This window comes from Dasypus novemcinctus, chromosome 17 (genome assembly GCF_030445035.2).
Source record: "Dasypus novemcinctus isolate mDasNov1 chromosome 17, mDasNov1.1.hap2, whole genome shotgun sequence".
Taxonomy (NCBI): Eukaryota; Metazoa; Chordata; class Mammalia; order Cingulata; family Dasypodidae; genus Dasypus; species Dasypus novemcinctus.
Genome location: NC_080689.1, coordinates 60886544 through 60906512, shown reverse-complemented (window position 1 = coordinate 60906512; position 19969 = coordinate 60886544). Strand labels below are relative to the sequence as shown.

Genomic DNA, 19969 nt, shown 5'->3' with positions numbered 1-19969 from the left:
AAAGGAAAAAACAGGAAAGGCAGAGTTGGAGGAGAGTATAAGAACAACAACAACAAAAAAAAAGACAAAAAAAATACAAACAAAATATGACAAACACAAATCCAATCAAAATATGGCTAACACAAATAATTCCTTGAAAGTAATAACACTGAATGTCAACGGATTAAACTCACCTATCAAAAGATTCAGAGTAGGACATTGGATAAGGAAATATGACCCATCCGTATGCTATCTACAAGAGACACATCTTAGACCCAGAGACGCATGGAGATTGAAGGTGAATGGCTGGAAAACAATCATACAAGCTAACAATAACCTAAAAAAGGCAGGAGTAGCTATATTAATATCAGACAAAATAGACTTTAAATGTGAAACAATTGTGAGAGACAAAGAAGGATACTACATTTTAGTGAAAGGGAAAATCTGTCAAGAAGATCGAACAATCATAAATATTTATGCCCCTAACAAGGGTGCCTCTAAATATGTGAGGCAAATGCTGGAAAAGCTAAGTGAAACAATAGATACATCTACAATTATAGTGGGGGATTTTAATACACCACTATCGACTCTGGAAAGAACATCTCAAAAGAGAATCACCAAAGAAACAAAACATCTGAACAGTATATTAGAGGAGCTGGATATAATAGACATATATAGATCGCTACACCCAAACACAGCAGGATATACATTTTTCTCAAGCGCACATGGATCATTCTCCAAGATAGATCATATGCTAGGCCACAAAGAAAGGCTGAATGAATTCAGAAAGATTGAAATCATACAAAACAATATCTCTGACCACAGTGGTGTCAAGCTGGAAATTTGCAAGGGACAGAAGCCCAGATTTCACACCACGATTTGGAAATTAAACAGCACACTCTTAGAAAAACAGTGGGTCAAAGAGGAAATCTCAAAAGAAATCAATGACTACCTTGAATCAAATGATAATGATAACACAACATACCAAAATTTATGGGATGCAGCAAAAGCAGTACTGAGAGGAAAATTTATAGCCATAAATTCATATATCAAAAAAGAAGAAAGAGCAAAAATTGAAGAACTAACTGCACATTTGAAGGAATTAGAAAAACAACAACAAAGTAACCTAACAGGAAGAAGAAGGAAGGAAATAACAAAGATAAGAGCAGAACTAAATGAAATAGAAAATAACAAAGCACTTGAAAAGATAAACAAGACCAAGAGCTGGTTTTTTGAGAAGATCAACAAAATTGACAAACCTTTAGCGAGACTAACAAAGAAAAAAAGAGAGAAGATGCAAATACACAAAATAAGAAATGAGAAAGGCAATATCACCACTGACCCCACAGAAATAAAGACTATCATAAGAGGATACTTTGAAAAACTATATTCCAACAAAAATGACAATCTAGAGGAAATGGACAAATTCCTAGAAACACATAAGTAGCCCATATTGACAAAAGAAAAAATTGATGATCTTAACAAACCAATCACAAGCAGAGAGATAGAATCAATTATTAAAAATCTCCCAACTAAGAAGAGCCCAGGGCCAGATGGCTTCACAGGTGAATTCTAAAAAACATTCCGGAAAGAACTGACACCAATCCTGCTGAAACTATTCCAAAAAATCTAAACAGAAAGAACATTACCCAACTCCTTCTATGATGCCAACATTACCCTAGTACCAAAGCCAAACAAAGACATCACAAGAAAAGAAAATTACAGACCAATTTCTCTAATGAACCTAGACGCAAAAATACTTAACAAAATACTTGCTAATCGTATTCAACAACACATTAAACGAATTATACACCACGACCAAGTGGGATTTATCCCAGGTATGCAAGGATGTTTCAACATAAGAAAATCAATCAACGTAATACACCATATAAACAGATTGAAGGAAAAAAATCACATGATTATATCTATTGATGCAGAAAAAGCATTTGACAAAATACAGCACCCTTTCTTGATAAAAACACTCCAAAAGATTGGAATACAAGGAAATTTTTTGAACATGATAAAAAGTATATATGAAAAACCTAAAGCCAATATTGTTTACAATGGAGAAATCCTAGACACCTTCCCTCTAAACTCAGGAACAAGACAAGGATGCCCACTGTCTCCACTCCTATTTAACATTGTCTTGGAAGTACTTGCTCGAGCACTGAGGCAAGAACCAGAAATAAAAGGCATTCAAATTGGAAAGGAAGAAGTAAAAATTCCATTATTTACAGATGACATGATCCTATACATAGAAAACCCTGAGAGATCTACAACAAAGATTCTAGAACTCATAAATGAGTTTAGTAAAGTCACAGGTTATAAGATCAATGCGCAAAAATCAGTAGCATTTCTGTACACCAATAATGAGCAAGATCAGGAGGAAATCAAGAAACAAATACCATTCAAAATAGTAAATAAAAAAATCAAATACTTAGGAATAAATTTAACTAAAGAGGTAAAGAACTTATACACTGAGAACTATACAAGATTGTTCAAGGAAATCAAAGAAGACCTAAATAAATGGAAGACTATTCCTTGTTCATGGATAGGAAGACTGAACATTATTAAGATGTCTATCCTACCAAAACTGATCTACACATTCAATGCAATCCCAATAAAAATCAACACAGCCTTCTTTAAGGAACTAGAAAAACTATGAAATATATTTGGAAAAGAAAGAGACCCCGAATAGCCAAAGACATACTGAAAAAGAAAAACGAAATTGGAGGAATCACACTATCTGACTTCAAAACATACTACAAAGCTATGGTGGTGAAAACAGCATGGTATTGGCATAAGGAGAGACACATAGACCAATGGAATCGAATTGAAAGCTCTGATATAGAACCTCACATATACAGCCACATAATATTCGATAAAGCCACCAAACCCTCTCAACTGGGAGAGAGTGGCCTATTCAACAAATGGTGTCTGGAGAACTGGATAGCCATATGTAGAAGAATGAAAGAGGATTACCATCTCACACCTTATACAAAGATCAACTCAAGATGGATCAAAGACCTAAATATAAGAGCCAAGACCATAAAAACCTTAGAAAGCAGTGTAGGGAAACATCTACAGGACCTTGTAATAGGAAATGGATTTATGAATATCTCACCAAAAGCACGAGCAGCAAAAGAACTAATAGATAAATGGGACTTCCTCAAAATTAAAGCCTTCTGCACCTCAAAGGAGTTTGTCAAGAAAGTAAAAAGGGAGCCCACACAGTGGGAGAAAATATTTGGCAACCATATATCTGATAAGAAACTTATAACTTGCATATATAAAGAACTCCTATATCTTGAAAATAAAAAGATAAACAACCCATTTAAAAAATGGGAAAAAGACTTAAACAGACACTTCTCCAAAGAAGAAATACAAATGGCAAAAAAGCACATGAAAAAATGTTCCAAATCTCTAGCTATCAGGGAAATGCAAATCAAAACCACAATGAGATACCATCTTACACCCATAAGATTGGCAGCTATGAAAAAAACAGAAGAATACAAGTGCTGGAGAGGATGTGAAGAAAGGGGAACACTCATCCACTGCTGGTGGGAATGCAGAAGCATCCAACCATTCTGGAGGACAGTATGGCGGTTTCTCAAAAAACTAGCCATAGATTTGCCATATGACCCAGCAATACCACTGCTGGGTATATACCCAGCAGAACTGAAAACAAGGACACAAACCAATATATGTACACCTATGTTCATAGCAGCATTGTTCACTATTGCCAAAAGTTGGAATCAACCCAAATGCCCATCAACCGATGAGTGGATCAATAAAATGTGGTATATACACACAATGGAATACTACTCGGCTGTAAGAACAAACACACTACAAACACATGTGATAACATAGATGAATCTTGAGAACCTTATGTTGAGTGAAGCAACCCAGATATTAAAGGACAAATACTACATGACCTCAATGATATGAAATAACCAAGCTGCCCTAGACAGCAAGAGACTGATCGATAGGCTTACAGGAAATTGGAGGGTGGAGGAAGGATGTGAGCTGATGTCTGCAGGGGTGGAATTTAAGATGAGATGGTGGTAAGTATGAACACAAAGAAGAGATAAAAGGGGGACAAGGGGTTGCCTTTGGTTGGGGCTTTGTGGGTTTGAGGGTGGCTGGGGAGGGGTGGATGGGTAACATTGCCCAAAAGTGGGGGGAGGGAGGGGTAGCATATGAACACAGGAGAGGGTCAGGTGTTGGTGGAGAGTAAAATGCTGAGAAAATCATATCAAAATATAATAAAGAGGGTTACCTGTTTAGAATGCTCGGAGGGGAGGGTCTGTTGCAGGACGGGCTCCTGGGGAATGTCTAAATGCTCATTCTGCCAGAGTGGGTGACACCATGGGGTAGAAACCCAAGTAGTGAGAGTGGGGGTGGACCCACATCCTGGGGAGGACTAATGCCATCAAATAGAGGGAACTGTATCCCTCAAGAGAAAGGGTGGCTCCCAGGGCATTGGGGCAGTTGAGCAAGTTAGGCCCTGAACACTATTCCATCTATCTCTGGAAGTGGCTCCTCGGGAAACGGAGGTTGGCTGTCACTGTGGGCACCAAGGTGGAAGGGAAAATGGACGTTAAATGTGTGGAACCAAGGTAAATGGGGGGTAAGAGAGGAGTTTCGTGAGAGTACACAAGGATGGATATAAAACATGTAATATTACACCATAACATATAGGAGATGACAGAATGATAATGTAAACCATAATGTAAAACATAGGATAACTAAGAATGTAAAAAACTGTGTATCTTAAAGTATGCACCACAATGTAAGCACAGATGTCACCTTGTTAGAAAGCTATTGTCTCAGACTCTGTACATCACGTTAAGTAAATATGATGTGAATAGGGTGTAAGAGTATCAATGTGGAAGGGAAAAGGTTTTGTGGTGGATGTATGGGAGTGCTGTATATTATATATATGCATTGCTGTGGTCTAGGACTCCTGTGAAGAGAAGCTCAATAATTAGGGGGGAAAAAAAAAAAAAAGAAAAGAAAAAGATAGGATGTAGAATTTTTTCCAACTCAACACGTATTCTTTATCTAACCTTTAAACCCATCGCTATATGACATTTCCTAGTAAGGGACCCTGACATTATATTGGGCTTCAAATTTCAGGGAGTTCTGGATCACAGAGTGGTTCAACAATGGCAATGGAGGGATACTGGTATGGGATACCATTGACAGGTGATATATGGCTGACAGGGAGTTATACAGAACATATGTCCAGGGTGCATGGTAATGTTTGGATATACTCATAGTGGCAACAATTAAAAACCACAGCAGGGGGGGTACTGGGTTCCTGGCCAGTGGTGCTCTGTTGTGGTCCCTAGGGGAGCAGCGACAGTCTCCCAGGTGCAGCGGCGGGGACCGGGATGGAGTGAGGGTTCAACAGTGAGCCCCTGACGCTAATGACTATGCTTGTGAGCTGATAAGCCTAAAATAAGAACAAGGCCTAGAGCAGCATTGTGCCTGGGAATTTCCTCCTGTCAGCCTTCATGTTACTCAAATGTGGCCAGTCTCAAAGCCAAACTCAGCATGTAAATGCAATGCCTTCCCCCCAGCGTGGGACATGACACCCGGGGATGAGCCTCCCTGGCACCGAGGGACCACTATCAACTACCAACTGATGATGCAACTGGAAAATGTCCTTATACGGAAGGTTCAATGCAGATCAGCAGAATATCCCTGTCTACATAAAATAACATGACTTTAAAATGCTGTTTGACCTAATGTAAGGGGGAAATGGAAAGGAGAAATGAGTTTATATGGCTATGAGTCTCTAAAAAAGAGCCTGGTGGCTGTCAGAGGGATTGCCCTTATGCACAACTGAGCAGAGTCCGAGAGACAGATAAAGCAGATACAACCCCCAGGTATTGGTTCCTTTGAGGGCTAAAGAGACCCATGGGAGTTATGGTCATGGCTGATGGGGTTAACTACCAGGTCAGATGGCCCCTCATTGGAAATGGTGTTTATGTGTGATGAATCTGGACTCAGATGGGATCTCTCTTCATAAGACTTTCATGCTAATGTGCTGGAGGTGCAGTTAGTGTTGGGGTTTAAGATATATTTAGGGGATTTGAATCTCTGGACTGACAATGTGATAGTCAGGTCCTGAGCCTCAACAGACTCCAGCACCTACAATCTGATTCGTTGGACTCACCACACTCAGCTAAGATGGAGTTGAAGAAGGACAACCACCACACCATGGAGCCTAGAGTGATTACAACTGAATGTGGGAGGATCGCATCCAGCATCCATGTGGAATCTGAGCCTCCTCTTGACATAGAGGTGCAATGGACACAACCAATTCAATGTCCACATAGAAAAGGTGGCATTGGATTGGGAAAAGTGGACATGGTGGCTGATGGGTATGGGGAAAGGCAGGAAGAGATGAGAGGTGGAGGCGTCTTTGGGACATGGAGCTGCCCTGGATGGTGCTTCAGGGCAATCACTGGACATTGTAAATCCTCACAGGGCCCACTAAATGGAATGGGGGAGAGTATGGGCCATGATGTGGACCATTGACCATGAGGTGCAGAGGTGCCCAAAGATGTACTTACCAAATGCCATGATGATGGGAATGAGTGTTGCTGGGGCGGGGGCGAGAGGTGGGATGGGGGTGGTGGGGTTGAATGGGACCTCATATATATATACTTTTTTTTAATGTAATATTATTACAAAGTCAATAAAAAAAAAATTGCCGAACTCTGCCATATTATACTGTTTGATACCAAATATGGTTTCTAGAAACAAGACCCAGATGATCTGAACTGTAGCAAAAATACTTCTGCACCCCATATATCCGTGGTTAGAGAATCATCCAGAAGTATCACCCTGCCTGCCAGCTGTACGGTGGGCTTGAAAAACGAGGACAGGCTCTGGGCAGAGGGTGGCAGTGGCGACTCAGCATACATTTGTTACCAGAGCATGCTGTCTACACCTGGAGTTATCTCCCCCATCAGGAGACTGGTAAAGTGTTCCTTCTTAAAGTCATCTAGGTGTCAACGTCTATAACTTGAAGTATGGCTATTTCCATGCTAAAACATTACAACAATTTTGTGAAAACTTACCATGCTATTCACACTTCATATTGATGTGATCCATTTAAAATAGATGAATCACACTTACATAATTGTTCTACTTGCTGTAGTCCATGATTTAACTTGGGGTTCACTGTGTTCCTTGGATATAAAACAATTCTTATTCTAGTAACATGCATACAACCTAAAATGTCTCCTTTTAAAAAATTTTTATTTTTTAATTTTTAAATTTCCTTTTAATTACATTCAAGTAGGTAGTTAGGTCCACAACGTTGTTCTCTAATCACTACAGTCACCACCATTCATTACCAAAACTTTTCATGATCCCAACAAGAAAATGAGTACATCTTGAGCATTAACTCCTAGTATTACCTACCCCCACCCAATCCCCTGGTAAATGATATTCTAGATTGACTGAGTTTTATTCTAATTATTTCATATCCATGAGATCATACAATATTCTTTTGTGTCTGGCTTAGTCACTCAAAATGATGTCTTCAGGGGCCATCCGTGTGTGGCATGATTCAGAATTTCCTTTTTATGACTGAATAATCCATTGTTTATATACCACTCTTTTCTTCAATTGTGGATGGATACATGGGTTGCTTCTATCTTTGGGCAAGTGTAAATAATGCCACTATGAACACAGGTATGAGTCCCTGCTTTCATTTCTTTTGGTTATGGAACTAGAAGTGAGCTTGCTGGGTCATATGGTAGCTCTGTAATTTGAGGAACTGCCAGTGCCTTCCACAGTGGCTGCACCATTTTACATTCCCACCAGCAATGAATTAATTTGTTCCTGTTTCCACTCATCAATACTTTTAGTTTTCCTTTTTTCTAATAGTAGCTATTCTAATAGGTATGAAAAGGTGTATCGTTATGCTTTTGATTTGCATTTTCCTAATGGCTGATGTTAAATATCATGTGCTTTTTTTTTAAGTTTTTCTTTGTTTTTTTTTAAGATTTATTTATTTCTCTCCCTCTCCTCACCCCTACCCTGGTTGTCTGTTCTCTGTGTCTGTTCTCTGTGTCTGTTTGCTGTGTCTTCTTTGTCTGCTTTTGTTGTTGTCAGCGACACGGGGACATCTGTTTCTTTTTGTTGTGTCATCTTGTTGTGTCAGCTCTCCGTGTGTGCGGCACCATTCCTGGGCAGGCTGCACTTTCTTTCGCACTGGGCGGCTCTCCTTATGGGGTGTGCTCCTTGCACGTGGGTCTCCCCTACTCGGGGGACACCTCTGCATGGCAAGGCACTCCTTGTGAGCATCAGCACTGTGCATGGGCCAGCTGCACACGGGTCAAGGAGGCCCAGGGTTTGAACCGCAGACCTCCCATGTGGTAGGCGGATGTCCTAAGCACTGGGCCAATTCCACCGCCCCTCATGTGCTTTTCGATCACTTGTATATTTTCTTGGAGAAATGTCCATTCAAGTATTTGCCAATTTTAAAAACTGTCTTTTCTGATTTGTAGGATTTCTTTATATATTCTAGATATTAAATACTTGTTGAATATGTGGATTCTAAATATTTTATCCACTTGATTAGTTTATATTTTTACTTTTATGATAAAGTCCTTTGTACAAAAACTGATTTTGATGAAGTCCCATTTATCTTTTATTACTTGTGCTTTGGGTGTAAAGTCTAACAAACTTTCGTCTAACACAAAGTCCTGAAGATGCTTCCTTATGTTTCCTTCTAGGGGTTCTGTAGTTCTGGCTCTTATATTAGGTCTGTGGTCCATTTTGAGTTTTTTTGTATATGATATGAGGTATAGGGGTGAACTTTCATTCTCTTGCACATGGACATCCAGGTTTCCCAGAATCATTTGTTGAAGAGGCTCTTCTTTCCTCATTGACAGGACTTGGCAACCTTGTCAAATTAGTTGATCATAGATGTGAGGGTTAATTTCTGAACTGGGTTACATTCCATAGTCTTTGTTCTGGTAAATACCATGCTGCTTTGATGAGTGTAGCTTTGTAATAAGTTTTAAAATTGGGAACTGTGAGTCCTCCAACTTGGTGGTTCTTCTTCAAGATGTTTTGGCTATTCAGGGGCCTTTACCCTTGTATATAAATTTGGCAATTGGCTTTTCCATATCTACAAAGAAGTCTGTTGAAATTGCCTGGGGTTGCCTTGAATCTGTAAATTTCTTTGTGTAAAATTGACATATTAATGACATTTAGTCTTCTAATGCATGAACACAGAATGCCCTTTCATTGGCCATCTTGGATTTTTTAGCAATGTCTTATAGTTTTCTGTAGAAGTCCTTTACATCCTTGGTTAGATGTTTTTTTCCTTTCCCATAGACATTTGATTTTTGTGGCTGCTATTGAATGATTGTTCATTACTGCCTTTTGCATATTGATCTTGCACCCTACTACTTTGCTGAATTCATTTATTAGTTCCAGTAGCTCTATGGTTCTTCCCTCCCCTGTTCCCCCATTTTTTTTTTTTTATATAGATAATGCAATCTACAAATCAGGAAAGTTAATGTTTCCTTCTCAACTTAGATGGCTTTTTCTTTCTAAGGCCTAATTGCTCGATCTAAAATTTCCAGTACAATGTTGAATTAACAGGGGGGGGAAAGTGGACATCCTTGTCTTGTTCCTGATCTTAGAGGGGAGAAAGCTTTCAGTCTTTCACCATTAATTATATTAGCTGTGTGTTTTTCATAGATGCCTCCTTTCATGTCGAAGTTTCCTTCTGTTCCTAATTTTGAGTGTGCTTATGAAGGAGGAGTGCTGGATTATACCAAATGCCTTTTCTGCATCAATTAAGATGATGACTTAGCTTTTCCCCCTTCATTCTGTTAATGTGGTATATTCAATTAATTTTCTTACATTGACCCACCCTTGTATCCCTGATAGGAATCCCACTTGGTCATTGTGTATGATTGTTTTAACATGCTGTTGGATTCAGCTTGCTAGTTTTTTGAGGATAATAAGGGATATTGGTCTATAGTTTTCTCTTACAGTATCTTTATCTGGCTTTGGTATGAGGATGATACTGGCTTCCAATGTGTTAGGGAGTGTTCCTTCCTCTTCAGGTTTTTTGGGGGAGTGGGGATGAGTTTGAGCAGGATTGCTGTTCATTGTTCTGGAACACTGGTAAAATTCCCCTGAAGCCACCTCCTCCTAGGCTCTTCTTTGTGAGATGCTTACTGATCTGATTTCTTTACTAGTTATTGGTTCACTGCTATCTATTTCTTCCTGAGTCAGTGTTGGTAGTTTGTGTTTCTAGGACTTTGTTCATTTCATCTAGGTTTTCCTATTCATTTCTGTGGGCTAGTGGTATTTTTTCATTTCAGATTTTCTTCCCCTCTTTCCCTCTTTCCACCCCTTTCTGCCCCCTTACCCTCCCCCTTATAGATAAATGGTTTTGTTGTTGTTGTTTTTTTTTTCAGATAACCAACTTCTGGTTGATTTCTATTTAATTCTCATATACTCCACTCTAATGTCTATTTCCTTCCTTCTTGTTTTGCGATTGGTTGTTATTCTAGATCTCGAGTTTTGAGGTAAGGTCTCTTTTTTAAGACCTTTCTTCATATTTAAGCATTTAGAGCTAAAGATTTCCCTCAGCCCTACCTTTGCATCCCTTAAGTTTTTGTATGTTGTGTGTTCTCTTCCATTCACATCAAAATACTTCCTAACTTGCCTTGTGACTTCTTCTTTAACCCATTGGTTGTTTAATTTCCACATTTGTGAATTTTCCATTTCTCCCTCAGATATTTCTAGTTTCATTCCATTTTGTTTAGAGAATATACCTTGTATGACTTCAATATTTTTGAATGAGACTTCTTTTATGACCTAAGATATGGCCTGCCCTGGAGAATAATCCATTTGTATTTGAGAAGAATGTATATTCTGATGTTGGATGAAGTGTTCTGTATATGTGTGTTCGGTCTAGTTGGTTGAGAGTATAGTTCAATTCTTCTCTTTCCTTATTGGTCTTCCGTCTAGATGTTCTAGACATTATTGAAAGTGGTATATTGAAATTTCCTAATGTAGAACTGTTTATTTTGTTTATTTCTCCCTTCAAATCTGTCAATATTTGCTGAATATATTTTAGGACTCTGCTGCTAAGTGTATGTGTATATTTATAACTGTCTAGTTGCATTGATCCCTTTACCAGTATCAATGACCATATTTGTCCCTCGTAGCTGCTTTTGACTTAGGTCTACTTTTTGTTATTAGTATAGCTATACCTGCTCTGTTTTTTTGTTGTTGTTGTTTTTTTTTTTAGGTATCAGAGCTTGAACCTAGGACCTTGTATGTGGGAAGCCGATGTTCAACCACTGAGCTTCATTGGCTGTCCTGAGTTGACTTTCTGTTTTGCTTGTGTTGTTGTTTGTTTTAAGAGGTACTGGGGACTGAACCTGGGGCCTCCCATGTGGGAAGCAGGCGGTCAACCACTTGAACCACATACATTTCCCTTCCTCCCCCTTTTTTTATATTACTACTTGCATGGCATATTTTTTTCCTCTGTCACTTTACTTTCAACCTACTTATGACTTTTGAATTTAAGATGAGTCTTTTGTAGACAGCATATAATTAGGTAATACTTTATCCACTTTTGCCAATCTCTGCCTTTTGACTGGGGAGTTTAATCTATTACATTTAAAGTAACTGCTGATAATGCAGTACTTTCTTTTGCCATTTTCCTATTTTGAGTTTGCAAGTTTTCTCTATATATATTTGACCCTCAATTCTTTTAATTCCTACTCTCATATTTGGCTTTTGGTACTACGCCATTTTGAAAAACATTTCTTTGAAGATATTTTTCATGTGTTTACTTGGTGATTACCTGTGGAGCTGAAACTAACATCTTAACCCTAACAATCATTTAATTTGGTACCTACTTAAATAGCATCCACATATACCATTCCTGTATCTATCTTCTAGATCTCTGTCCTTTTTTTTCTTTTTAACGATGTATTTATTTATTTATTTCTGTCCCCTTCCCCCTCACCCCCCCACCCTGGCTGTCTGTTCTCTGTGTCTATTTGCTGCATCATCTTCTTTGTCCACTTCTGTTGTCAGTGGCATGGGAATCTGTGTTTTTGTTGACTCATCTTGTTGTATCAGCTCTCCATGTGGGCAGCGCCATTCTGAGGCAGGCTGCATTTTCTTTCCTAATGGGCATCTCTTCTTATGGGGCACACGACTTGCATGTCAGGCTCCCCTATGTGGGTGACAACACTGCGTGGCACAGCATTCCCTGTGCACGTTAGCACTGCTCATGAGGTAGCTCCACATGGGTCAAGTAGGCCCGGGGTTTGAACCGTGGTCCTCGCATGTGGTAGGCGGATGCCCTAACTACAGGATCAAATCTAATTCCCACTCTGTCCTTATTAATTTGCATTTTAGCTGCCGCGGTAAGAATTAGAATTGCGTACCATAAAATACGACAGTACTGGAGTAACTGCCCCTATGGTTACCTCTACCAGGAGTCTCTGTTTCTCTGTGTGTTTGAACCACTGTCTACTGTCCTTCCCTTTTACTCTAAATAGCTCCCTTTAGCATTGCCGGTAGGGCAGGTCTAGTGGGGGTGAATTCCCTCAGCTTTTGTTTATCTGGAAATGTCTTATTTTCTCCCTCATTGTTAAAAGGAAGTCTCACTGGATATAAAATTCTTGGTTGGCATTTGTCGTTTTGCAGCACGCAAAGTATTTCAACATACTGCCTCCTTGCCTCCACCATTTCTGGTGAGCTGCGCACTTAATCTAATTGGGACTCCATTGCAAAAAACATTGCTTTCCTCAGGCAGCTTCAGAACATTCTCCTTGTCCTTTGCTTTCCCCAGTTTGATCAGGATGTGACAGGGTGTATTTCTTCAACTTTATCCTGTTTGGTGTTCTCTGGGCTTCTTGGATGTTCATATTAACATCTCATGCTGAGTTTAGGAAATTGTTGTTGCTTTGAACATTCCTTGTCCCCTCTTCTTCTGGGAGCCCCAGAATGCAAATATTAGTATGCCTGGTGGTATCCCAGAGGTCTCTTGGACTATTTTTGCTTTTTTGAATTCTTCTCCACCTGACTCATTTGTCTTGTGTTTAGGTTCAGTGATTCATTCTTCAACCAGCTCTGATGTGCTATTGAAAGCCTCCTGGGAATTTTTCATATTCATTATTGTGGTCTTCAGCAGTTCTGTTTGGTTCCTTTATAAAACTTCTAGCTCTTTGAGACTCCCACATTCGTTTTTTTTTTAATCCCCAAAAGTGTTTCATTCCTCCCCCCCCCAACTTCATCTCCTTGAGTAATTTGAAGATCACTTTAAGTCTGTCTAGTACATCCACAGTCACGTCATCTTCACTGTCCTCTGGATTTGTATCTCTTTACTTTGAATGGACCATTGTTTCCAGTTTCTTTGATTTCTCATAGCATACTATACATAATCATATATCAATGTTAGCTCAGACTTATTCCTTGACCTGTTTCTTGAGTTTGTATCCAGCTCGTGATATTACAGGTTTTCTTGTGTGTCAGGAGCTAAGAAAACCAAATAAACCTTAGCAGAAACCCCTTCAGCAGTTTGCAAACTGGATATGCATTGTCTGGACTCTCTGCAGGGGTGAGCCTTCTTATCAGGGAGGTCAGCCCGTGGTGAATGCAAAGTGCAGGGGCCTCCCTGTCTCTTCTGGCCTGTGTCTTGTGCTGGACTTGTGCTTGCTAGTGGTGTTAGGGGTTCCCTGTTTATGGAGTGTGAAAGCCCCTTGTCCTCTACTTCTCAGGCCACAGACCTTCTCCCTCTCCCTGGTGATCCCCTGCAGGGGGTAAAGCAGGCCAGCCTTGGCAGCCTTTGCCTAGGCCACTGGCCTCCATGGTTTCTCTCACTGCCTTTGTAGTCTCCAGTTGCTTTTCCCTGGGGGGCACATTCTGGGAAGAGGTTGGGGAACACCAGAGAGGAATTTCCTAATTTGGTCTTTCCCAGCTGGAGCAAGGCCAGGGCCCCTCAAAGGGAGCACTGGCTGGCTCCAATCTGCCCTGAGGGGACAGCCAGGTTGGGTGCCTAGAGCTGCTTCTATGGCTCCCCAAAGCTGTGCTTTCTTGACTTGGCATTTGCCTACCAAATGCGTCCCCTCCACTGTCCTCCCGCAGCTCTGAAGAAGTATGTTGTCTTTTAAGTCTCTTCTACTGCTTCTGTCCAATGTGGGTTAGAACATTGGCAGCTCTCAGCGCTGGATGCCCAGCAGTTTGAAGTAGCTAATCCAAAGGAGCATTTCTTTTTTTGTTTTTAAAGATTTATTTATTTATTTCTCTCCCCTTCCCCTTCCCCGACCCCAGTTGTCTGTTCTCCTTATCTGTTTGCTGCATCTTCTTTGTCTGCTTCTGTTGTCAGCAGCAAGGAAATCTGTGTTTCTTTTTCTTGCATCATCTTGTGTGTTCTCCGTGTGTGTGGCAGCATTCCTGGGCAGGCTGCACTTTCTTTCGCACTGGGCGGCTCTCCTTACAGGGCGCACTCCTTGCACATGAGGCTCCCCTATGCAGGGGAGACTCGGTGTGGCAGGGCACTCCTTAGGCGCATCAGCACTGTGCATGGGCCAGCTCCACACGGGTCAAGGAGGCCTGGGTTTGAACCGCGGACCTCCCATGTGGTAGATGGACGCCCTAAACACTGGGCCAAGTCCCCGCCCTCCAGAGGAGCATTTGGTCCATTCTCTTCCTCCCATCCCCTGGATCTTGGAACTAGTTTTTGTTCTCTTCTGGCACCAACAAATTATGCCAAGGGCTGGACCCCGCTGTTGCCTGCCATGAGATTGGGGGTTGGGTAGTTGTAACAGCTGTGCTGTAAGTGTGATTCTCTGGCATTTATTTCCATGTAACAGAATTTTCTCCCCATTGTTCCCTAGATGCTGTATGGTATTCTACTGGACTCCAGAGTTTTGAAATAGTTGATTGAGACAGTTACTGTCTAATAGTTCCCGGAGCTTCCTGCTTTGCCATCTTCCCACAATTCTCTGGCTGCCCTTTATATGACTAAAGGTTCCTGGCTCTGGTTAGAGTCCTGTCCAGCTTATCCAAAGGGGATGGCTATGTAAGGTTTTCAGGATCCTGGTCAGATACCCTAACTGGAGACCCAGTGCCAGCTGATATGACACATTGGACTGAATGCTGGTGTGCAGAAGGGCCTAAGATTTGGGAGGCAGTTTGCAGAGTAGTTTCCTCTTCCTGCCCTTGGAGAGGACCTGGGAAGTAGAATCCTGGTGCTGGCAAGGATGGGCATTTATTTTGGGAGGCTGGGGGTAAAAACAGGTAGTACAAAATCAACATCCCTGGAATGCAAAGTCCTTAAAGTATATAAGAATTTACTGATGGCAGGGATGGAGATTGACTTGTGTGGCCAGAAGAGGTTCACTTGGCGATTGAATTGGCAAGGATGTCTGCTGACAGAGGGACTAGAGCTGTGTGTAGCCACAGCATGTGGTTTTGGTAGAGATGGGGATTAAAAAAAGTCCAGGAGAGGCTCATGTAGAACTGGTGGAGTTTCAGGATGGAGGCTTTTACTGTGTAGGGGTTGGGTATTGCTGGGTGGTAAAGGTGTTTGCTGCCTCACTTTGTTTTTCTTTGTCGTGCACGGCTATGACATGGGTATTTCTCATCATTCAAGAGTGTGAATCTTTTGTTCAGAATTGTCTGTGATATTTTTGAGGCTGTGACTCTGGAAAAGGGACACATGGGAAGTGGATGTGGCCCAGGTGACTGAGCTCCCGCCTACCACATGAGAGGTCTGTAGTTCACTGCGGAATATCAGGAATTGGTGTGATGGATAGGCGGGGCAAGCTGACATAACAAGATGATGCAACAAGAGATATAAGAAGAAAAAACAACAAAAGACACAACAAAATCTTGGAGCAGAGGTTCCCTTTGCCTCCTAAAGAAAATGAGCAAGATAACAAGATGATGTGACTGGCGGGCACAGCAAGCTGATGCAACGAGATGATGCAACAAGATACACAAGAAGAAAAAACATTAAGAGAGACAAAGCAGGGAATGGAGGTGGCTCAAGTGAGTAGGCACTGCCTTCCCATACCAGAGGTCCCAGGTCCAGTTCCTCTGTGCCTCCTAAAGGCACAGCACACAGCAAATGCAAACAGTGTGGGGGTGGGGAGAAATAAATCTCAAAAAATAAATAAATAAATAAAACCTATCAGTTTTGGAGTGAGATGCCATGAGAGCTGGGGGACACATATGGATGAAGACTATGTGTGGGGCCTGGATATGGCATAGTCAAAGATTCAAGTGTTGGCATGTCACAGGAGCTTCCTTGGAAAGCTGCTGAGAGAAGGCTGCTCTGTGGGTGCTGGAGTCCCACTAACCCCCTCCTCAGGTTGTGATCATCGGTGCATAAAACTGATCACTGGGGAAACTTCCTTTAACATTTTAAGCTCTGAAATGAGATGGCCTAGATAGTTGGGATAAACTTATTAGCACCCTGGAAACACCCCGAAGCCTTCTTGTCTCTCCTTTTCCCCAGGTAGGAGCTACTTGTGACAGGAAAATTTCCCCCTGAAGCTGCCCTAGGCTTCTGCTTGGGGAGGGGCTCATCTGCTCCAGCGTTCCCTCAGGGCAGGGCTTCCTAACAAGGGGCCTGACTACTTGAAACTCAGACATTCCTGTGGGGATATGTCAGTGTGGGTGTGATATATTTATTAAATAGTACACAGTATAGTGTGGACTTAGTAAGTGGTCTCTGGTTTTCACCTGACTAGCAAAGGGGTCCATGGAATAGGAAAAGGTAAGAATCTCTGACCATGGGAGGCTCACACGGCATATTCTGAGGAGTTTGGCTAGAAGAGTATTCCAAACTGAACTTTGCTTTGAAGGAGATGTTCTCTGGCTTGTCAGAGTCCCCACCCACCCCTTATTGTATCTCACTAGCCCATTCGACTTGTTCAGATGTCTAACTTGGTAGCCCTGGACTAAGGACGTTAGGGCTCAGAGGGAAGGCTATTCCAGTGGTTCACTGGGCTCTGAGACTTGACTGTTTCTCAATCCTTGGGGGTGGTTTAAGGGCTGGTGCTGGGGTGGTATGTGCTCTGGAAGTTGTCTGGCAGTTTGAAAAGGTGAGGGATCCCGAGCAGGTAGATGGGATGGAAGTAACCTTGGAGTGATGCCCCTTCCAGTGGTGGATCTCCAGGCTGGGGCCACTGAACAAGCGATGAAACCAGACACCCAAGGAAGACTCTTAAGTCTGAATCTGACTGAGATAAGAAAATGTCAGAGGGAACACAGGCTTCTATCTCTTGAACATGAGAGGGAGATTCCCTTTGTGGGAACTCATTTTTCTATGGGGTAGAATTGAAATAATCGTGGAAGTAGGTTTATGGTATGAAGTTTAGCATGTTGAACAAGAACTCTCACTGGTGTGTGCTGCCCAAGCTTGTCAGTGAGCTGAGCATAATTCAAAAGAGCCAAAAATTCTATTTCTGACATCCTGGGCCTGGTGCTTAAGTTGACTGAAGTTAGTCCTCATCCATCCTAGTGGACTTCTAGAAGAAATGTTTCTAGGAGACGCTAGGAGAGGCTTTATAAAAGGCATGTCTCATTTGGTATAGCTGTGGTGTCCAGAACAGATCAGGGACAAAATGGCTCCAAGGACCATGTTAATGGCAGATCTTTTAATGGGAGGAGAAGGGGTTTATAAAAAGTAGGTTATTTTAGGGACTCTTCTGGTCTTCTTTGTATCACTTCCTTTCTCTTTGGAAAGATTTTCCTTTTTTTTTAAATAAAAGGTTTATTTATTTTATTTTATTTCTCTCCCCCTATCCTGTTGTCTGCTCTCTGTATCCATTTGCTATGTGTTCTTCTGTGTCCACTTGTGTTCTTGTCTGCAGCATCAGGAACCTCTGTCTCTTTGTTGTGTCATCTTGCTGTGTCAGCTCTCCATATGTGCAGGGCCACACCTGGGCGGGCTGTGCTTTCTTTGCATAGGGCAGCTCTCTTTATGGGGTGCACTCCTTGTGGGCATCAGCACTGCACATGGGCCAGTTCACCACAAGGTCAGGAGGCCTGGCGTTTGAACCTTGCACTGCCTATGTGGTAGGTGGACACTCTATCCTTTGAGCCAAATATTCTTCGATTTTTCCCTTTTGGAATGTGTCCTTCAGGCAAATCAGGTGTGGAAGACAGGCCTGGGGCACCTGCTTTGTTGGGGAGACTTAGGGGAAGAGGAACCAAGTGTCAGAGTCCCCCAGCATTGTGAGATCTGGACCGGGACCTCAGGAAGAGACTGAGGCGCTATCAGGCTTGGTGGCCAAACCCCTACTTGTTATGAGGGGTTTGGGGAAGGATCATTTGTGGGACTTTCCCTCTGGATGTGCGAAGGCCTGGCTGTGGCCACAATGCCTGGTTCTGGTCTCTGGTTCCTGCTGGACTTTCATGCACCCAAAGCAGGATTGTCAGTTATGAACATGACTTAGATGGGAAGAAATGTGACTTTACTTTCTTACCATCCTCAGCTTGTCAATGAGTTCCCTAATAAACCCTCATAATTCAGATGATAGGAACCTCTATCTTGCCCCTTTAAGGCCCATCATCTTTGAGTAAATAAAGAACCATGTTCAGGATTTAAAGTCAATGTCTGAATCCTTGTGGGGGTTCTTTGCCTCTTAAGCATCCTCTGTCTTTCCTCACTCCAGATGAGTATTTGTACATGGAGGCTGAAATGAGAGTCAGTGATGTGTTGGGTAGAGGATGTGGTGATAATGTTACACCCTTGAGCCACTTTATTCTGCCAAACTACCCTCAGTGTAAACTAGTGGACTAGAAAATTTGAGTTAAAGCATTTGACTTTTATCAGTGAGTTTCTTCATGGTTTCAATATCTGAACTGCCTGATTATGATTTGAGTGACTGTCCTTTTAGTCATGGATTCACTTTTCAAGTTGAAATTTCAGAAAATTGAGAAGACTCAGTGATCTTACCACCCTGGTAGAACCACTGATGGAAATATACTAAATGTTGGTTTTTTTCCCTATACAACAGAATTAAGTTTTCTTAGGGTACATAACATTGTGTCTTGTTTTCCTTTATCATTGGCATGTTCAGAGGCTACTTATGTAATCTCATTAACAAATTTTAGAAGTCCACCAAATAGACAGTTCTCTGCCATTCAAACTGGCTTGATTTATTCTCAAACATGGCAAATAACTTGACATGTTTAGCCCTTTCTCCGTGTGTACTTTTGTGTTTTAGGATAGATCCTGAGAAGTGGAACTCCTGAGTCGTGGGGTGTAGGTACGCCCTATGACTTGATGTACGATACTACCTTCTAATACCAAAAGGCTCCTGACCTCCTCACATCTTAGCCAGCAGCGGGATATATTAAAGTGATGGGACTTTAATGGGTACAAAATTTTAAGATTAAATTGAAGAATCTATCAGTGAAACTAAATGTTCTACATTTTGGTTAGTTACATTTCTTCTGTCTGCTGTTATCCTTCAGCTGTTTACAATAGGTTTTCTTCTGTTTCAGCCTTCCACAAGTATGAAAATTGAAAAGGCCCAGAGCTACTTTCTAGAGAAAAATAAGTGCAGTCTTGAAAGTTTTGGAGATTCTGAAATTTTTCGTGGTAACTCATTTAACATCTACCCTTTAAATGACCTTGCCTGTGACAAACTTACTGAACTCTATTTTTATCTTAACTTTATAACTTGAAGAAATAAGCTTCAGGGCCTATAGCACTTGCAGTGTCCTCCCGCTCCCCTCCCACTCTTTGGGGTTCTCTATCTTCTCTAGGACTTACACCTAATATCTTACTCTATTTTCATCATTTAGGAATAAGGGACTGTTACCTGCCTGGGGAAACTAGCCTTTAACAAGAATAAAAACATAAGCTATAGTGTGTGGAGTTGTACACTTTGACAAATGGGAGTGAGAATTTAGGGCTCTCTAAATAAATACACAGCCAGGGCTATATGGCACAATTGTG

General features: G+C 41.4%; 1 pseudogene; it reads left to right on the top strand.

The window, feature by feature from the left end:
• Positions 1-16549, top strand: part of LOC131273745 (factor in the germline alpha-like) — a 33095-nt pseudogene extending 16546 nt beyond the window's left edge.
• Positions 16550-19969: the final 3420 nt, after the last annotated feature.